General features: G+C 40.9%; 1 protein-coding gene across 2 annotated transcripts in view; it reads left to right on the forward strand.

The window, feature by feature from the left end:
* The window catches only part of LOC122982747 (nuclear receptor coactivator 3-like), a 69,396-nt gene that overhangs the window by 27,513 nt on the left and 23,959 nt on the right, over positions 1 to 17,924 (forward strand). Inside the window, exon 2 of one of the 2 annotated variants that reach the window (XM_044352292.1) lies at positions 14,998 to 15,087. The exons of the other annotated variant lie outside the window; for it this stretch is intronic. The gene's annotated coding sequence lies outside the window, so the exon portion shown is untranslated. The remainder of the gene's footprint in view (positions 1 to 14,997; positions 15,088 to 17,924) is intronic. 2 annotated transcript variants of the gene reach the window in all.

Consider the following 17,924-nt stretch of genomic DNA (forward strand, 5'->3'; position numbering starts at 1 on the left):
GTGAGTGTTTTCTGGAGGTGGGGTAGGATGGCGTGATTGTGTAACACGGATAATGCATGTTTGTTGCTGTGGCAGCAGAATGACAATCAAAGGCGTGGCTTGAGATGAAGGGGAGTGGCTTATTGATTGACCTGTTACACTAATTAGGCTTGAATAGTCCGGAAAACTACCCACCTCCTCCGCCTATGTGGCCTCATTGTGCCTGCGCTAAATGACATTATAAGAAGGTCTTGTTTCTCCCCATTTTTAATTCATTTCAGTCTGTAACTAAAAGCAGGTGACTACTGTTTTCCTGCAATCTTGCTCTATTTTTTCTCAACCCCATGAGGCCTGTAACTAGGTAATTTACTCTCTATGATGACAAGAATGTTTTAAGTATTTACCAAAGCTTCAGTCATTCATCGCTCTTAAATATGACAGCCTTGCTTCTTGGTTCATTGTTAATTAACTCACAGAAATGGTCCTCCATGCTATGATAATGCATAGCCTCTGCATAATTGATGGCTTCCAATGAGGCGTTTTATTTAACCTAGTTCTTTGTTTGACTGTGCATGTTAAAATTGTGAGGTTGATACATGTCGCATATAAACACTACATGTTCTGACCCTGAGAACACACCCTGAATCACACACGCTCAAAGTTAGTACACGTGTGGCTGTCAGTTTTCTTCCTGGTGCAGCTGAAGGTGACAGATGATGATGTGTGGTTTTACAGTCCTTATCTTATCAGGGCTGTTTGTTGGCTCTGCAACATTAATGTCATCGCTTAACACACAAGAATGCATCCACTCCTTTATATAGATTCTCTCCCCTTCACACACATGTTCAGCTTGGCTGGTTGATTGTTGACTACATGCACTTTTGTGCTTTTCGGGGTTTTTACTGAAATGCAAGATTACAGTTCAGCAAAGCTTTTTAATGATCTCCGTCATCCCTCATTTACCATGAAACTGTGCAGCTCACATTCTTGGAGAATGTTCATGAAGTTAACATAAAGGCTTGATGACTACCCAAACCTGACTGCTGCCCGCGAATTCACCGTACGAACGGTGTAAATGTTAACACTGCAAGCAACTTGGTTGATTGGTTGACTTAATGTGTGGAAAAACATAACAAATGCAGATACTTCCACACAATGCACAAGAGGTCCCAATGCAAGAAAAAGAATGGTTGCCAAGTTGTGAAGTGTTTCCTCTTGCAAATCTTTTATTTCTATTTCAGGACACCTCAGAATTTATGATGGTACCGTCACCATGGCCACTAAGCAATGAAAAAAATAAAGAAACTGTTTTTTAAATCTTCATATTTAATCAGTTTGTTTAAGTCATTTTTCACCAGTATGAAATACCAGTATGTAATTGCTTCCTTTACATGGAGTTTACAGCCATTTCCCACAATATAATTCACAATATAATTTTAACAGACACCTACCAAACTATCAGAAAGTATACAGTCAGTTTCAGCAACTACTGGATGGATTGCCATGGAGTTCATTGTTGTCAGACAATAAATCCTACTAACTTTGGTGATCTTTTCCTCTAGTGCCACCATGAGTTTTGTGGTTTTGAGTGAAACGTCTTAACAACCGTTAGATGGGGATGGGGGGTTTCAATCTGTTAATGGACCCTGTCCTTGACCATAGCGGTGCTGCAGTGCCTAGGGTGCCCAGGGCCTCCCTGACATTGCAGAGGGTTTGACTTTGGGATTAGTGGACAGTTGGAGAACCCTGAACGCTTCTGGGAGAGATTATACTTTTTTTTTTTTTTTTTACATCAGTACTCAAGATTTATTCTAGGATAGATTTTTTCTTAAAATCTAAATCTTTTATTTCCTCTGCTTCTGGATGTTTAATAGGGAATATCATAATTTCCAATCATGCCCGGTTGTGCTTATACCTGTTGCCACAATGTGAAAGAAGACATTCTTGCATTCTTGTACATGGCACTTTAATTAATCTCTTTTACAGGAACCAGCAAATGTAGAGTGGTTAAGGACAGAGCTAAAAGATTATTTAAGAGACTAATTGGTCCTCTGTTGTCTGCAGTTTTGGCATAGGAGGCCCTTAAGGCTGTGCTTATGGGACATATTATCCAACATACTTAGTTTCATAAAAGGGTTAGTGTACAAGAACTGCTCAATTAAAATATCAATACAACAATATATTATCTCAGAAGGTTGAATTTAATTTATTCAGGGCAAGACAAACTTATTTTGGGTCACGGGACAAGGCAGGAAAGCAATTTGCCAGATACATAAAACAGACAGAGTTGGCTTCCATGGTTCCTGCTGTTAGGTCCCCGACTGATGATGTATTTACTGCAACTGTAGATATCAATAGGGATTTTAAAGAATTTTACATTGATCTTCATGGCTTCACGTCTATCTCTACTGATGAGGAAATTCATACTTTTTAGAGCCACCAGGGTTACCTAAATTGACAGAAGAGCAAAGAGAATTTATTGACTCAGACTTGACTATGGAGGAACTTATAGAGGTAATTAATGCCTTGCCTGCAGGTAAGGTGCCGGGGCCTTATGGCTTCACTGCAGAGTTTTTCAAGAGCTTTGCATTAGAGCTAGCTCCGTCTCTGTTAGAAGTGTATACAGAGGCATTATAGAGGGGTGCACTGTCACTAACTCTGAGGCAGGCACTGATTAGTCTTTTTCCTAAAAAGGGTAAAGACCCTTGTAATTGTAGGAATTACCAACCAATTTCTGTAATTCAGATTGATGTTGAAATAATTTCCAAAATCTTAGCAAACAGGTTAAAAAGGGTAATTACATCTCTAATCTATACTGACCAGGTGGGGTATATTTGCAGCCATGGCCCCTCAGATAATATAAGCCGTTTCATTAAAATCATGTGGTCGGTAGCTGAGGTTCAGTCCCCAGTAGCAGCTATTTCTCTGGATGCTGAAAAGGCATTTGATATGGTTGAATTGGGCTATTTATTCAAAATTATGAAATAGTATGGGTTTAGCAGCACCTTTTTATAAAGTGGTTTCAGTTACTACTTAAGCACACAGAGGCTGCAGTGCTGACCAATGGGCTCATTTCTGACTATTTTGCACTTGGGAAGGGAACAAGGTGGGGCTCACCCTTCTCTCCTTTGCTGTTTTTGTTTAGCTGTAGAGTGCATAAACTTATGCTTTATGCAGATGATATATTATTATTGGTGTGCAATCCTGGTAGATCAGTATGTTGTCTCCCCAGGATCATTAATTCTTTGTAAAAATTTTCAGTTTATAGGATGAATTGGTCCAAGTCAGAAACGCCCCCTTTAACCACTTATTGCCCTCTTACAGCCTTGCTGTAAGAGGTCATTTCAGTGAGGTGCATTTCAGTTAGGTGCAAGAGGTGCATTTCAGTGGCCCAAGCAAGGCATCAGATACCTAGGCATCCTATTCCCCCCTCAGTTGAGAGACCTGGTTAAAGTTAATTTTCATCCATTATTATATAAAATCTCTTGTGATGTTAATAGATCGGCGACTCTTAATCTGTATATGGCTGGCAAGCAGCAATTACATCTCAGTTAACTACAAAGACCAGTTGATAGTGGAAGTTTGGCACCACTCAAGATGTTGTTTTACTACTGTGCTTTTAATCTAAGACACTCAGTCCACTGGTCACTTCCTCCTGAGAGGGCCCCTCCCTGGTATTGTACTGAGCAATCTGTTCTTGCCACATTGTCACCTTTGCTAAGTCTGTCTATCAAACTGGCTAGAGAAGCAAAAGCACATCCAATAGTTGTTCACCTAAAATTAATGTGGACTAAGGATGCTTTCATTTGGATCAATGTCTAAATATCTCTCTGAGTATTTGGCTGGATCCAAAGTTATGTATTGGTAAATCCCCTTTTTCTTTGAAGGATTGACTAAAAAAAGGCATTGTTACACAGGGATCTATATGACATTGGTATATTGAAATCTTTTGAGGACTTTGTACAACAATTTGGAATTCCTAGGTTTCATTTCTTACGCAACTTTGCCACTTGCTATTGGGGATCTTTGGATCTAGTACACCAGCTCCCAAAGCTGCAGAGTTATTAGATAAAGTATTAATGAGCTATGGGAAAGGTCATGAGGCGTCCGTGTATAATTCCATGATGATTCAGAGCCTGGGTAATGGGGCCTTATCAGCTCTCATGACGACATGGGAAAGGGATCTGAACCTGACATTGGATTATGAGGAGTGGGATAGGATTTGACATTAAACCAATGTCAAGGGATGCGAGGATGCGCCTCATTCAATTTCAGATTATGCATCACTTCTACTGGACTCCCTCCAGATTGTTTAGACTTAGGTTAAGAGACACGCCAAACTGCTGGCGATGCAAATCTGAGGAAGGTCACCCAATGCATGTTTGAATGTTTGATGGTCCTATGACAAAGTTCAAGAATTGTGGGCCAGGATATATGATAATCTCTGTGAGATTTTAGAGACCCAAATTCCGTTCAGCCCCAGATTATTTGTTTTAGGTGATGGATCGGTCTTAATGGGAGGAGACTAACACATTAGAAGCTGGGTCCAAACTAGTATCATGATAGGCAGACATATTAGTGAGACTGAGGGGGTACCTTCAGTCCAAGAATGGGCTGCCGAGATGGCAAGAGTGGCAGCATTAACAAAATCAGTAACAATACCGTATAACAACACCACTATGCCATGGTCCTGCTCCATCACCACCGGTTGAAGGCTGGTCTGTCATTGGCAGGGATGGCAAGTGGTCTCGCCGCTCCTCCTTACTCAACAACCTAGCATGAATTCCCCCCATTGGCCTTTCGGTCCCCTGCATCCAAGCAACCCTTGTCGGCTGCACATTGGCAACCAGTGGGCCTCTCTCTGTCGCTTCCTCACCTGCTGGCGAACTGCTCTTGGCCATCCATCAGGGGAGGGATGCAGCTCCACGGCCTACTCTTCACTGCATCGAGCTGCAAGCTGGTACAATGCACGCCAAGCATACTGCCGGGTCCAGCTCAGGTGATACAGCTCGCTCGCAGAGTCAAGGAGAGCAGCCAACGGTGACTCACCAGGCTGCTACAAACCAGGTAGCAGGCCAGTGGTGTTGTGGCTCCAGACCCCATGCATCTTCCGACTCAGTGCGGCCTGTCCATGCTGCCCCCAGATAGTTGCTCTATTCCCCACACGCAGAGCAAGTTGCCACACACATCCAGTAACAGAGTCCAAGGGCAGCATTTCTCCAGACAGGACTTCACCACCGCTCCTCCTCAGAGAAATATGCAGATGGCTCTGTGGGCCGCCTCACCTCCATGTGCTGCCACTCCAGTTTCTCCATCTCCAACTCTGATGTTGATAATCAGGGATTCCATAATAAGGAATTTCCATGCAAAGTCGGCAAAAACCTGCTGTTTTCCTGGAGCAATCGTCAGCAATCTAGCTTAAAGTCATTCGTATGATACATATCAGTACAAATGACTTTACTCTTCTTTTTAACTTGGTCAAAAATCACCGTAAAAGTTTTTACATCTCCGGTCCAATCTCAACGCTTGGCTGTGGTATTAGTTGTTTCTCCAGACTCCTGAATGTGCATACATGGCTCCAGTCACAATCGCCCTCAGTTGGACTCTCTTTTATAGATAATTTTAATCTTTTCTGGAAACTTTGCATGTTTTTTGCAGTGCATGGACTGCATCCAAACCACTGCTCGCAAATGTTAATGGCAAACATTCTCCATGCATTCTCAGCTTCTCCACATGTATGACTGACCAGTGAAAACACCTGTGCTGCTTTAGACTCTAATGTGGTAATTTCCTCTCTGCCCAGAGCCACCTTGTCCTCTGAGGCCCTCTACAAGTATGGACACTCTGTCTCATGCAACAATGTTTCTTCGATTGAGGAAAATAGTAATACCATACCAATTAGTAGGCCTAGTTGTTTGCCTATTACAGATTTTAATGATTTCAGAGATTCTCAATATTTTAATTTATATGATCAGTACATAAATGCAAATACAATTACTGTCATCAACAGGCTGTGCTCGCTTATCTTGCTTGAATTGTAGACCAAATGGTTAATTTTAAATAAACTTGTAAAGGTCAATACTTAGCTTTCTGTGATTTCATGCATCCCTTGCACAACCACCCCTACTGAAAATATGTCTCTGCATGATTTTAAAATTGTGAGGCCCTGGAAGAAATTGCCAAATTAATATCATCCCATGTTAATTTTGAGCTAGTTATTTTATGTGATTTGAATGTAGATTGGCTCTCAATAAACTCTGCCAGACTACAAGAACTTTGCTTAGAGCTTAATCTAGTTAATTTCTGGTCCTACATGACCAAACACATCAAATCCTTTCAAATCAACCATGATAGATCTTAAATTAACAAACAATCCACTTAAGTACCCCACTAGTGCAGTTTTTGCTCAAGATATCAGCAACCACTGCCCAGTTGCATGTGTTAGAAACACCCGAAACCTCGGGACTAACATTATAATAAATATTAACACTTGCATAATAAAGAAAAGCATTTTAATGAGCCAAAATTTTTAGAGAATTTGTATCACTCTGACCTTGAAAAAATATAAATTATTTGTGACTCCGACCTCGTTTCTAATCATTTTAACACAATTTTTTAACAACACACTTAATGCTCCCTATAAAAGATTTTAAAGAGTAAAGCACCATTCTAATCCCTGGTTCTCCACAAACATTTCCAAAGCTCTTATTGACAGAGATGCTGCTTGGAAGACAGCCAAAACTACCAATCATCCGACTGACTGGAAGAATTTCAGCCACCAATGGAATAACTGTCTCAGACTTATTATAAAAGCCAAATCTGACTTCTATTTGTCCTCACTTGCAAATTTGGTACCTCTGGAAATGCAAGTGAATTTTGGAAAATTATCAAATCCTTGAAAAATAATTCCTCTGTCTCACTCTCCCCTAAAATCTGCTTTGAAAATCAAATCACAACAAAAAAATAAATGTGTGTGTTTTTTAATCATCATTTCATTTCATCTGGCAATATGTTTAACAAACAGTTCAGTACTACTACCGTAAGTGCTGGCTCTCCATCTGCATGTTCTTAACCAAATATTCTCCACACAGCCGAGGTGAGGTGTACAGTAAATTGGTCAGTTAAAACCCTAACAAATCTAAGGGTGAAGATAATTTAGATCTTTTCTTCCTTCGCCCCAGTGCTGATTTAATTGCAGCACTTTTGGCTCACATTTCTTACTGGCATCAGGGACAACTCCCAAAATCTGGAAATCTGCACAGGTTATCCCATTACATAAAGGTGGTGATCCTAGTGATTAAATATACAATAATAGTAATAATAGTATTGATAGTAAACAATAATGATAGTAATACATAATAATAACCGTCCGTTCTCTAAAATGTCCTGCTTAGCAAAAATCCTGGAGTCCCTAGTAAATTCTCCACTAAGGCTATTTCTAGAGTCAAATTCTCAAATAAAGACTATTTCTTGAGTCAAAAAACATGTTACAGCCAAATCAACAGGATTTAGATCAAGTTATAGCACAACAATAGCTGCATTATGTGTACTTAGCAATATTATTGAAGCCTTGGACAATCATCAACACTGTGCTGCACTTTTCATAGACCTATCTAAAGCATTTAACTCAGTCGATCATGGTATTTTATTGGATAAACTATGCTCGATTGGAGTAGATTGAACAATCCATTAAAGAGTTTTATAACTATCTCTCAGATAGAACTCAGGCAGTAGTTTCTAATGGTTCCAATAGGTGCACCACAAGGGCCCATCCTTGGTCCCCTTTTATTCATCATGTAAACAATATCATCTCTGCAACTCCAAATTGTAATGTACATTTGTATGCAGATGACACTATTTTATATGCCACTGGCTCTTCTCTTAATCTGGCCATTGCAAATCTACTGCTTTTGGTATATCAGATCTCTCTCATCAAACATAAGCTTGTTTTAAATTATGACAAAACTAAATGTATGCTTTGCTCTGGGTCACCCAAGAGTATCCAGCCTACTGCCCATATCCAAACCCTTTAGGGTTCTGCAATTGAAACTGTTGAATGTTATAAATACTTGGGACTCTGGCTGGATACCAGATTCACTTTTAAGATTCATATGGAACACCTATCAAGCAAACTGAAGGTCAAAATTAGATTTTTGTAGAGAAACAAATCATGTTTCTCTTCTGCTAGTTGAAAGACCATTGTGCAATTTACAATTCTGTCTGCACTTGATTATGGTCATATTGTATATATGCATGCTTCTCCCTCCACCTTAAAGTGTATCACAGTGCGCTGCGCTTCATCACGGGTGATACATTTCTCACTCACCATTGCATCTTATATGAAAAGGTGGGATGGTAACTTTGCTTTCCATTTATTCTGTAAAACACTTGAAGCAAGGAGCTTTTGCTCATGGTCTCTAAAGAAAACAACATTCAAGGTGTCCAATGTTTATATATAATCTAAAAATATTTAAAATATTCAATACTCAGTTGTTAATTGTTGAGGCATGATACCTTCTTCCTTTAAACATGGTAGTGAATGAAAAAACAGCCTGTGTCCACTCCATCAAAACTTGATGAAAACATAAAAACATAGACACACATCTTGTCCTGCAGCTTAGTTTGTTGAATGAGCCACCAAACAAACATTCACTGGGGAAAAGTGCACTGCTATCATCAGTTAGCTGCTAGATAGCTAATTAGCTGCTCAGCTGCAGCACATTAAAGAGCATGTAAACATACCTGCAGATGTCACTTCAGACCCGTTAGATGCTGGTTTGGTCATTGCTCTTCAAAATCCCTGTTAGCAACACACTGTCTGTCCGTACGGATCACGGATCAACTATGTTCTGTTACACCACTATAATCTATGCATGGAAAAAAATATGTACTTGTTTCATATTTCCTTGTTTTCCGATGGTTTGTTTAGTTTTGTCTTGTTCTAAAGTTTTGTTTGTCTTGTTCGAAATGTCTGTGTTCAATGCATATGATGGAGCGTATTTATGTTGACAACCAAGGCCAGTTGTGTATGTGGTGATGACGAGTTGTGGGGTTTAGGGTAGGGGGTTTGTATGTATAGTTTGTGATAAATATTATTTTGTATTTTGTTTAAGAAATAATAAAAACAAAAAATCGAAGAAAAAACAATGTAAATCAAAAAAGAAAGACACAAAAAACTTCAGATCTTGTTCATAAGTCTTTTTTAACCTCTACTTCACTCCACTGCTGTAATGAGTAAGGACACCTATGACAATGAATGGCCAGCGTTAATGTCTAAATTGTAACTTGGCTCTGTATATCTGTATTGTCTCTATATTTCCCCCATATTAGATCATGTAACAAAGATAAAGGAGCTTTATAGGCTCACAAAACCATAGATAACTCCAGTGAGGTAGCTCGGCTGACACTTTTCAATTATAGACAACCAAGTTAATTGGGAGAAATAAGAATATAACAAAAATAAAGTAATGTGTAGAGCTAGCCGAGCGTGTGTGCAGTTATCCTCATTGTTTACTCTTCAAACTTACGGTCTTACAGTATTTATACTCATTGAATTCTAAGAGAAGAAAATTGCCTGTTTTATTAAATTGAGTGTCAGACTGTACTCAAAACAGATGTTGCTCCATAAAGTCATTTTAAAGTGGCCTCAAGCTATTATTACAAAAACCTGATGTAATACTTTTTCTTTCATTCTTTTTATGGTTGCTTCTTTTCAATAGCTTGTCCGCCTGGTGAGTTTAGTTAGCTGTTTGTGTGACTACAGATTCATTGTTGTGCATTACAATGTAGCATGGTGCAGTGTGCTGTGAGTTTGGTTTCCTCTACCTTCTTGGGAAGGATGACTCATGCAAACGCCTGTTTCCTTTTTTGAATATGTAAATGCATGTTTGATGGCAGCCTACAGCCGACACACCCTGGATGGCTGGGTGAGTTTTAGTTTTAGACCTGCCTGGCCTATTTCTGCCCTGAGCGAGACACTTTCCCTGTGCTTTTCCTCATCTTCCTCCACCCCCTCTTATCCCTCTCTGAAGTGTGAAGTTTGAAGCAGCAGGCTGTGCACTATGATAGCAGTAATTGGTCTAAAGATGGAAAGTTCACTCTTACTTTGTCACTGAACTAAGAAGCAATTTGTTTTCAGTAAGTGTTTTTTTTAGTGAGGCTAGTTAAGAACAATATAACATCAAAGCACTATTTAACTGCAAAGAAAAGGGGTTTTGGATGATGAGGACAGTGGAGAGACTGGCACTTTTTGTCTGAGCTGAAAAGCAGCACTCTGTCTCGTACGAGTTCATTTTAGACAGAGCGGGGTAGCTGAGAATGGCTCCCCTCTTTGGTACCCCCTCGTCTGTGGAAGCGAGCTTTGGACTCTGAGTTTTTTATTAGCCTCTGTGGTCTGATTTGTTTAAGGGAAGGCAAGGTGCCAAGATGTGGCTTGGCTCCTATTTTGCTCCAGTGTGAGTGCTGGATTTGTTTGAGGGGACGGGGCGAAGCAAAAAAACTAAAGCAGAGTCACCCAGAGTACACACAGACTTACACACAATGTACTTTTATGCATTTTTCACTGTGCCGTTATGTATGCTGGCTAGCGCGCACAATTTCCCTTTTTCACAGTCATTAAAGAAGACGGACACATTGAGAGAAAAGTTCTGTCATAAAACAGAGAGCAACAGTAAGAAGAGGGAGGTGAGGAGAGAGAAAAGAATATAGCTTGCGAGGAAACAACGAGTGGATCTGCCTGAATTTTATTTGTATCTCTCTGTTGCCTGAAGATGTTTCTTAAAGGCACAGATCCTTCTGGCTGGACATCGGTGTTTTTCTAGGTGTGTGTTCAAGACTTTGTCTTGTTAAAATCCTTAAAATGACATCTAATCCTTCTCCATCATTAAAAAATCCAGAATATATGAATACACTAGTATATACTCTACACATATAGCTGTTATATACAGGCAAGAGCCTAACAATATCTATATAGAGATCATATTGTTATTTACTACATGTGCACAGCAAGGCAAAGAATGCTATAATCAATACTGTATGGATAATAAGTTAGTCTATTCACAGAGGTGGGTTAATGTGCATAACCCACCTCATATAATATCATATTGATAACTGAAGATGTATTTGGATCTAGTCGCTCATGAAAAATGAGGTATGCACAGTGAAAAAGGCTACACCTGTTATTTCAGTGTGTCAGATCCATTTAATCGCCATTTCAACATTTCATATCTTGTGTTGCTCATCTCATTCTCAGATTATAGCTACAGGCTGTAAACATTAATTAGGCTGCCAGTAAAACCGGCACCGTTTCTGCCTTCTCAGTCAACAAAAGGTGATTACAGATCTAAAGTGAATCTTTGAGTTTTAGTTATTGATAACTTTAGTCACTTGCAAATGTTGCAAGCTGAATCTAATCGGGTTTGATAAGGGATTCAAAAGGATTCGGATTTGATAAGAGGATTTGATAGCCTACTGGATGCAGATTCAATAAAATGCTGCTGAACCCCCACCCTAGGTGTGCAGGCCTAATGGCAGGTTTGCAACTGAAAAGAGGTGCTGTGTTTAGGTTTTGTTGCAGCAGACCAGAGTGTAAGCTGGTTAAAGCTGGTACCTGCAACTGGTCAACAGCAATGTCTTGTAGAAGATTTCAGGCCATGACTAACAAACTAAAGGTCTTCACCAGTCAAGTCCACTTGGTTCTTCTTAATGGAAACCTGACTTGAAATCTGAGTTGGGATTGGGTTTGAAGGTCAGTATGTCTAATGATGAATGGTTCCGATCAGACTCGTTATCAGCTCTGATCTGAGGCCCTTTTCAGATCTTTTTGGTTTTAAAAATGTATTTATGCCCATTGGGTTTGGGTAGGTTTTTCACAGGTCTATTTTAGATCAGATCCAAATTTTAGACTCATCTGCAGTGGACAAATTAACAAACACATCTATAGTTATAGTAAATTTGCTGAGTTTACTGCCTCAGATCTGACCTCTGCTTCAGAAACATCATTCACTGAGTCTAATGCAAGTCCAGATGGAAATGGACTTTGTTACCAAGAGGAAATGTAGTCTCTCTCTCTCACACACACAATAACATTCACACAGTAAAGTCCACATGTGGCTCCAACTTTTCTTCCCGGTTCAGTCAAAGGTAACAGATGAGGACATGTGAACAGTTTTACCATCTTTATCTTATCACGGCTGTTTGTTGGCTGCGTGCAGCTTTACAGTCATTACTGACACACCGGCTGAGAAAGCGCTCATTCCTTCATATTCTGTTTCTGCTCCGCATACGGCTCGGTCAAGATAAAGTGACAGAAAACACTTTACAAGACAATACGATAGCTCAAGGAAGAGGCAGTAATCCTACAGTGCTACTGTATGGATAAGTCCATGTAGATCACCATCTATGGGTGGTTGCTGGTTGAGCCCAGAGGGAAACTGGAGCACACAGGTTTGTCTTTGTTATTTTTTTCAGTTCATGGGCTCAGCTACCCAGAAATTGTAATACAATAGAAGAATCATTAGTGAGAGAGATAATAATCTGGAGATTATTTTGTAGTCTTGTTAAGCAAATATTCCCTCAAGTAACTTTCAGTCAGGGTTGAGGGTTTACTTGCGGACTCCGATAATGCAGTTTTTCTTTTGTTGGGCACGTATTATCATGATTTTTGACACTTTCCCCCTGTCGCAAGGTATGATTTTTCATTGCTTGAGTCTGATGCAACGACATATTAAGTTAAATACAGTTAGCAGTATGTGTCTTTTGAACAGAGGTCTGATTTTAAGTGAGTTTCAAGGCAATACAAGGCGACAAAGAGTCTCAGTAAACATTGATTCATCAGACGTGAATTCTGCAATATCATGTAACATGGAAAGAGGAAGAAATCTGAAAAGTCACAACAAACTAACCGCCAAGTTAAATCAGCTTCTCTCAACAGACTTGTGTGCTTGCGAGGTTTTGAAATGCAGAATTGTCGCTGAGATATGATCTCTGCTGTTTGTATCAGCTCCTTTTCTACTGTTGATGATATACTGCGCAGTTCAAGTTCATGATGTTAATAGCTTCTGTATGAGCATCCACAGTAAACTGTGAACTCTGGCTGCATCTTTATTGCATCTTTTAAAACTGTTGCTTTTACAAGCGGAAGATACTGTTCTGTAAGATATTTATTGTGTTGTTCAACACAAGCACACAAACATTCATACAGCAAACGCTGAAGGCTTGTTTAGCTCTGTGGTGACAAGTAATTGAGTAGCATGAGGAGATAAACAGACAGGTGATGAGAAGAGGAGAGCTGACTGTAAAAAGGCCTCGGCAACCACAAGCTTAACATTTCTCCGCCGACTCAACCTCTGCATGTTTGCAGCTCATTCACACGGCTTTTATATTCAAGGCTTTATGACTGTATGAGCAGCGCCACATGCCGTTAACTACCGTTTTTATTCAGTCTGGTTTTCATGGCTGTGTCAGAGTGAGTGTAAAGAGCCTTAATGATCACACTGAAGGCTCTCTTGTCCCTGCTCGTGCATGGCGCATAGCACTTTTTCATTTTTTTTTTGTCCGAACTTCTCCAAAAAATGGAATCGGTTACTCTTTGTCACAGCTGAGCTATAAATTCTTCCTGCTTAAGCAGTCGCTCTTTGGCTCTCTATTTTTCTCCCCTTTCAATTAATAGGAAACACATCGGTTGAAGGAGGGTCTTTGTTGGTGTGTGAGAGTCCATACATCACCTAAACTAGAGCACCCTCCTCCTCCTCCTTCCTCCTAACACACACAAACGCACTCTAACACACACACCGACAGTCCCCATCTGCTCCCAATCATGAGTGCAGCCAGCGGTCAGTCCGCTGACGGTGAATGGCACACATACAGGCACATGCTAACACACACACGTAAACATACACAACATAGATGTGCTAGGCATGAGGTCAGTCACACACTCACACACTCATGTGGGTATGTCCTGAACTTCTTGGTTGTAAACATGCGCCCTGACACGAGACACTCACACATCCTCTTAATAAAAACGAAAGTAAGCGTCTCTCTCTCTCTCTCTCTCCCTAGCTCTCTCTCTCTCTCTCTCTCTCACACACACACACACACACACACACACACACACACACACACACACACACACACACACTGAGGCACAGTGACAGATGAACATGAGACATCCTGGTGGCGTGCTTCACTGATGACAGGGTGTCATGGAAACGCCCAGCATTCTCCATGGTTACGCACTCTTTACCCCCACGGGATACTCTCTTATGATTGTTCAGACAGAACACTTGAGCTACTACAACAACTCAGTGTGGCCAAAACACACACACACACACACACACACACACACACTTGCATATTGTTTCTTATCAGGATCTAAATGGACACAAATTAGCCTATTATGTGCTTTTGGGATTAGAGCAGTGATTTAGCCTAATAGTCTGTTTTTGTACTCTTGCTCCCAGTCCATAAAGCACGGGCGATATTTGCCAATAAAGGCTTGACGTTTAAATCCAATCGTATGGATCCGGAGCGCACATTAGTGGAAGGACATGGAAGCACTTTCTTTTACCTTTTATAGTTAAAGCAATTGGCTGAATTGTAGATCACATGCTGTCGTCACTTTCAGGTTTCGATCATTTGGCTTCCTGTAAAACTTGTGTCTCAACATCCCTTTTCATATCTGTGTGTAGGTGTGTGTGTGTGTGTGTGTGTGTGTGTGTGTGTGTGTGTGTGTGTGTGTGTTCAAGGGGTTGGTCTGGCTGTGGGAGCAGTCTGTGTGTTAATGCAAATGCACAGGAGCCACGATGTGTTTGCTCTGTACCCATAATGAAGACAAAAGCACATAGCGAGGCACAGCACAGTTCCTACTGCTCATTAAGCCGTTAATGCAGCATGTGCATGTGTCTTCAGGCCGCTGATTAATAAAGCTGCTTGTTGTTCATTAATATCATCATAATGAACATGCACTGTAGAGCAGGATTGTTAAACTTTTTTTTTTTTATGTGTGTGTTTTTTCTCCAGACTCGATTGACCAGCCCACATAGGACCAAACCCCCAGAGTGAGGGGTGGGGGGGCGATCTGATCGTCCATCATCTCGGTGCCGTCACAAGGTGGGCTAACATCCCATATGGTTGGCATGGTAACGGCCTGCTGGGTTTAGGTTGAGCGGTTTGCCAGAGACAGTTTCTTGTTGTTGCCACATTCTTGCAACATCCTCCTGACCTGAACGCAGCGAACAGTGTTTTCTGAAGCAAATGTTTTATGGAGGTGTTTTGTGTTTGAGGTTTTTGGATTTTGTCACCATTTCTAACTAGATGGCAGATGGAATAGTTTTGGAGAAAGAGTGAAGGTGGTGGCGGTAACAAGAGGGAAACAAAGAGGATGATTTTCAGGCAGATGAGAAAATGAAGAGTGGGAAGACAGCAGGGAGACAGGAGGAGAAATCAAATTATTCTTTGTGCTCTACCTGCCACAGAGGCTGAAAGAGAGCATTAATCTTTTACCCCTGTCTGCAGGTGACAACACCACACACAAAAACACACAAATGTAACCAGACTTAACCAAACCACACTCTCTCTTTCGTTCACGTGCCCTCTTACACGCGCCACTGCGGGCGCTCTGCCGTTGCACAAATGGCAGGAATGATTGTGTGGGGAGTGAGTCTGTAAAATAGGAGAGGACGGAGAGTCCAGTTGATGGCAGCGGAGATACTGGTTATGAACAGGAAGAAAACTAGGGAGGGTGAGGATGAAGAGAGGCAGGTGGTGTCAGAGTTAAAGTAAAAAAAGTAGAAAGTCCCATTCACTTTCTGCGTAGATAATGTTAGGTGACTGGCAGTTGGAGTACTTCTTGGATGGGCATGAAACTCTCCTGGTTGAATCATCAGTGCAAAAGTTGAGCAACTGCTTTAGAAAACATCTGGTTCTTAAATAAAAAGTCAAGGGTACAAGCCTGCTCACATGAGACATATAGAGTCTTAACATCCAGTCGTGTGCACCACTTATGGTGGGCTGAACCTGGACATCTCGCTTTGTAAAAACCTGATAATACATTCAGCAGTTTGCTTCATTTTTAGTTTTGGAATTTGAGTCAGTTTTGGATGAATTCAGCAACTAGGTGCAGTGTTTTAATCCCAGTTGTAATGATAAGAGGTTTTTAATTTGCCTCGGATCTTGTTCATGCATCTGACTTGCATCCGAAGTAAAAACTATTATTATAAACCATCGTGCTCAACCAAAAGACATGAGGCAGCGGTGGTGTGTGCAACCAGTCATAGTCGAAAGCACAACCCAAATCAATTAGATATTTTCTTTTTATTTTGTTAAAATTTACTAATACAAGCACAGGGGAAAAAGTGCACAGATATTTCGTCGATGCCCTCTTCAGTGTGCAACTGACGTACCAGCCTCCTCTAAATAGCAAAGCTCATTGGTATTGTACTGTATGCAAATCATCCACTAGAGCTGAAACGATTAGTTAACGAATTGATTAGTTAATCAACAGAAAATTAATCAACAACAGTTATGACAATTGATTCATTTAAGTAATTTGTTAAGCAAAAATTGAAAAGATTTTCTAATTCCAGCTTCTAAAATATGAATATTTGCTGGTTTTCTTACTCGTCTATGATAGTAGACAGACTATCTATGCCAAACCATGCAGGGCCTTAAAAGTCAAGACTAAAATTTTAAAATCAATTTTAAAACGGACAGGCAGCTAGTGAAGGGAAGCTAAAATAGGGGTGATATGACCATGCTTTTGTGATTTGGTTTAAAGTCTGGCAGCTGTGTTTTGGACACCATGAAGCTGTGCAATCATGTTTTGGCCAAGGCATGTAAACACGGCATTACAATAATCCAGACAAGAAGTGAGAAAAGCATGAATAATGCTCTGAAGATCATTAAAAGTGATAAAAGATCTAATTCTAGAGATATTTCTCAAGTAGAAGAAACATAACTGAGCTTGCTTTTTAACATGGGACTCGAGAGTGAGGATCTGATCTAAAATAACTCCATGGTTCTTAGCAGTGGGTATAACATGCGCTGGAGTGCCAAGAACAGGCAGAACTTGACCATAAGTGTTCTCAGGGCCTATAATAAGGATTTCCGTTTTGGAGGAAATGAAGCTGAAGAAAATTTTCTGCCATCCGATCCTTAACCGCAGCTAGGCAATTATGCTGGGAAGATAACTTAACTGATTCAGATGGTTTGCAGGACAAGTACAGTTGAGTATCATCTGCGTATCATCTGCTGATAATGTGGCGCAAAGGGAGTAAATAAAGAAAAAATAAAACTGGTCCTAGATTGGAGCCCTGCGGCACCCCATACATAGACAATGCTCAAGAGGAGGTAAAGCCAATGAATTTTCTGTTAGAAACGTATGAAGTGAACCACTGGAGGACGGTCCCAGAGATACCAACCCGTGTTCTCAACCTTTCAATAATAGTGCTGTGATCCAACATGTCAAAAGTGCTGCTCTGAGCTCAGAGTAGCCAGAGTGAAGCAGCTGCAGCTCTTGCCATGTCACTCGTGTGAGTTTACATGGCCAGAATAGGTCCGTGTGCCTCTGTTTTGTCAACAGAGATTATGAAAGAGCGGCTGGCTGGCAGGCAGGCGGAAGGCAGGCGGGGGAGGCGACGGCAGGGCTATTTGCATCACCCAGCCTGAGCACACCCGCCCCGCTAACTCTGTCACCTTCCCTCTCCCCCTCCCTCCCACCCACCCCCCCTCCCTATCTACTCCTCCCTTTTGTCGCCTACAACCAGCACCCTGCCCAAACCACTCTGCCTCCATGATCTTGTCCTCCCCCAAAAAGCATGAAAACAGACGCATGTCAAACACACAGGAAATTTGATGCCAGCTCATGCCACAGTTCTGCCATCTCAGCATTTGAGAGATGGTAAATGAACACACTCGTTCAAACACACAGAAGAACGCCTCCATTTATT

Source organism: Thunnus albacares, chromosome 5 (genome assembly GCF_914725855.1).
Source record: "Thunnus albacares chromosome 5, fThuAlb1.1, whole genome shotgun sequence".
Lineage (NCBI taxonomy): Eukaryota > Metazoa > Chordata > Actinopteri > Scombriformes > Scombridae > Thunnus > Thunnus albacares.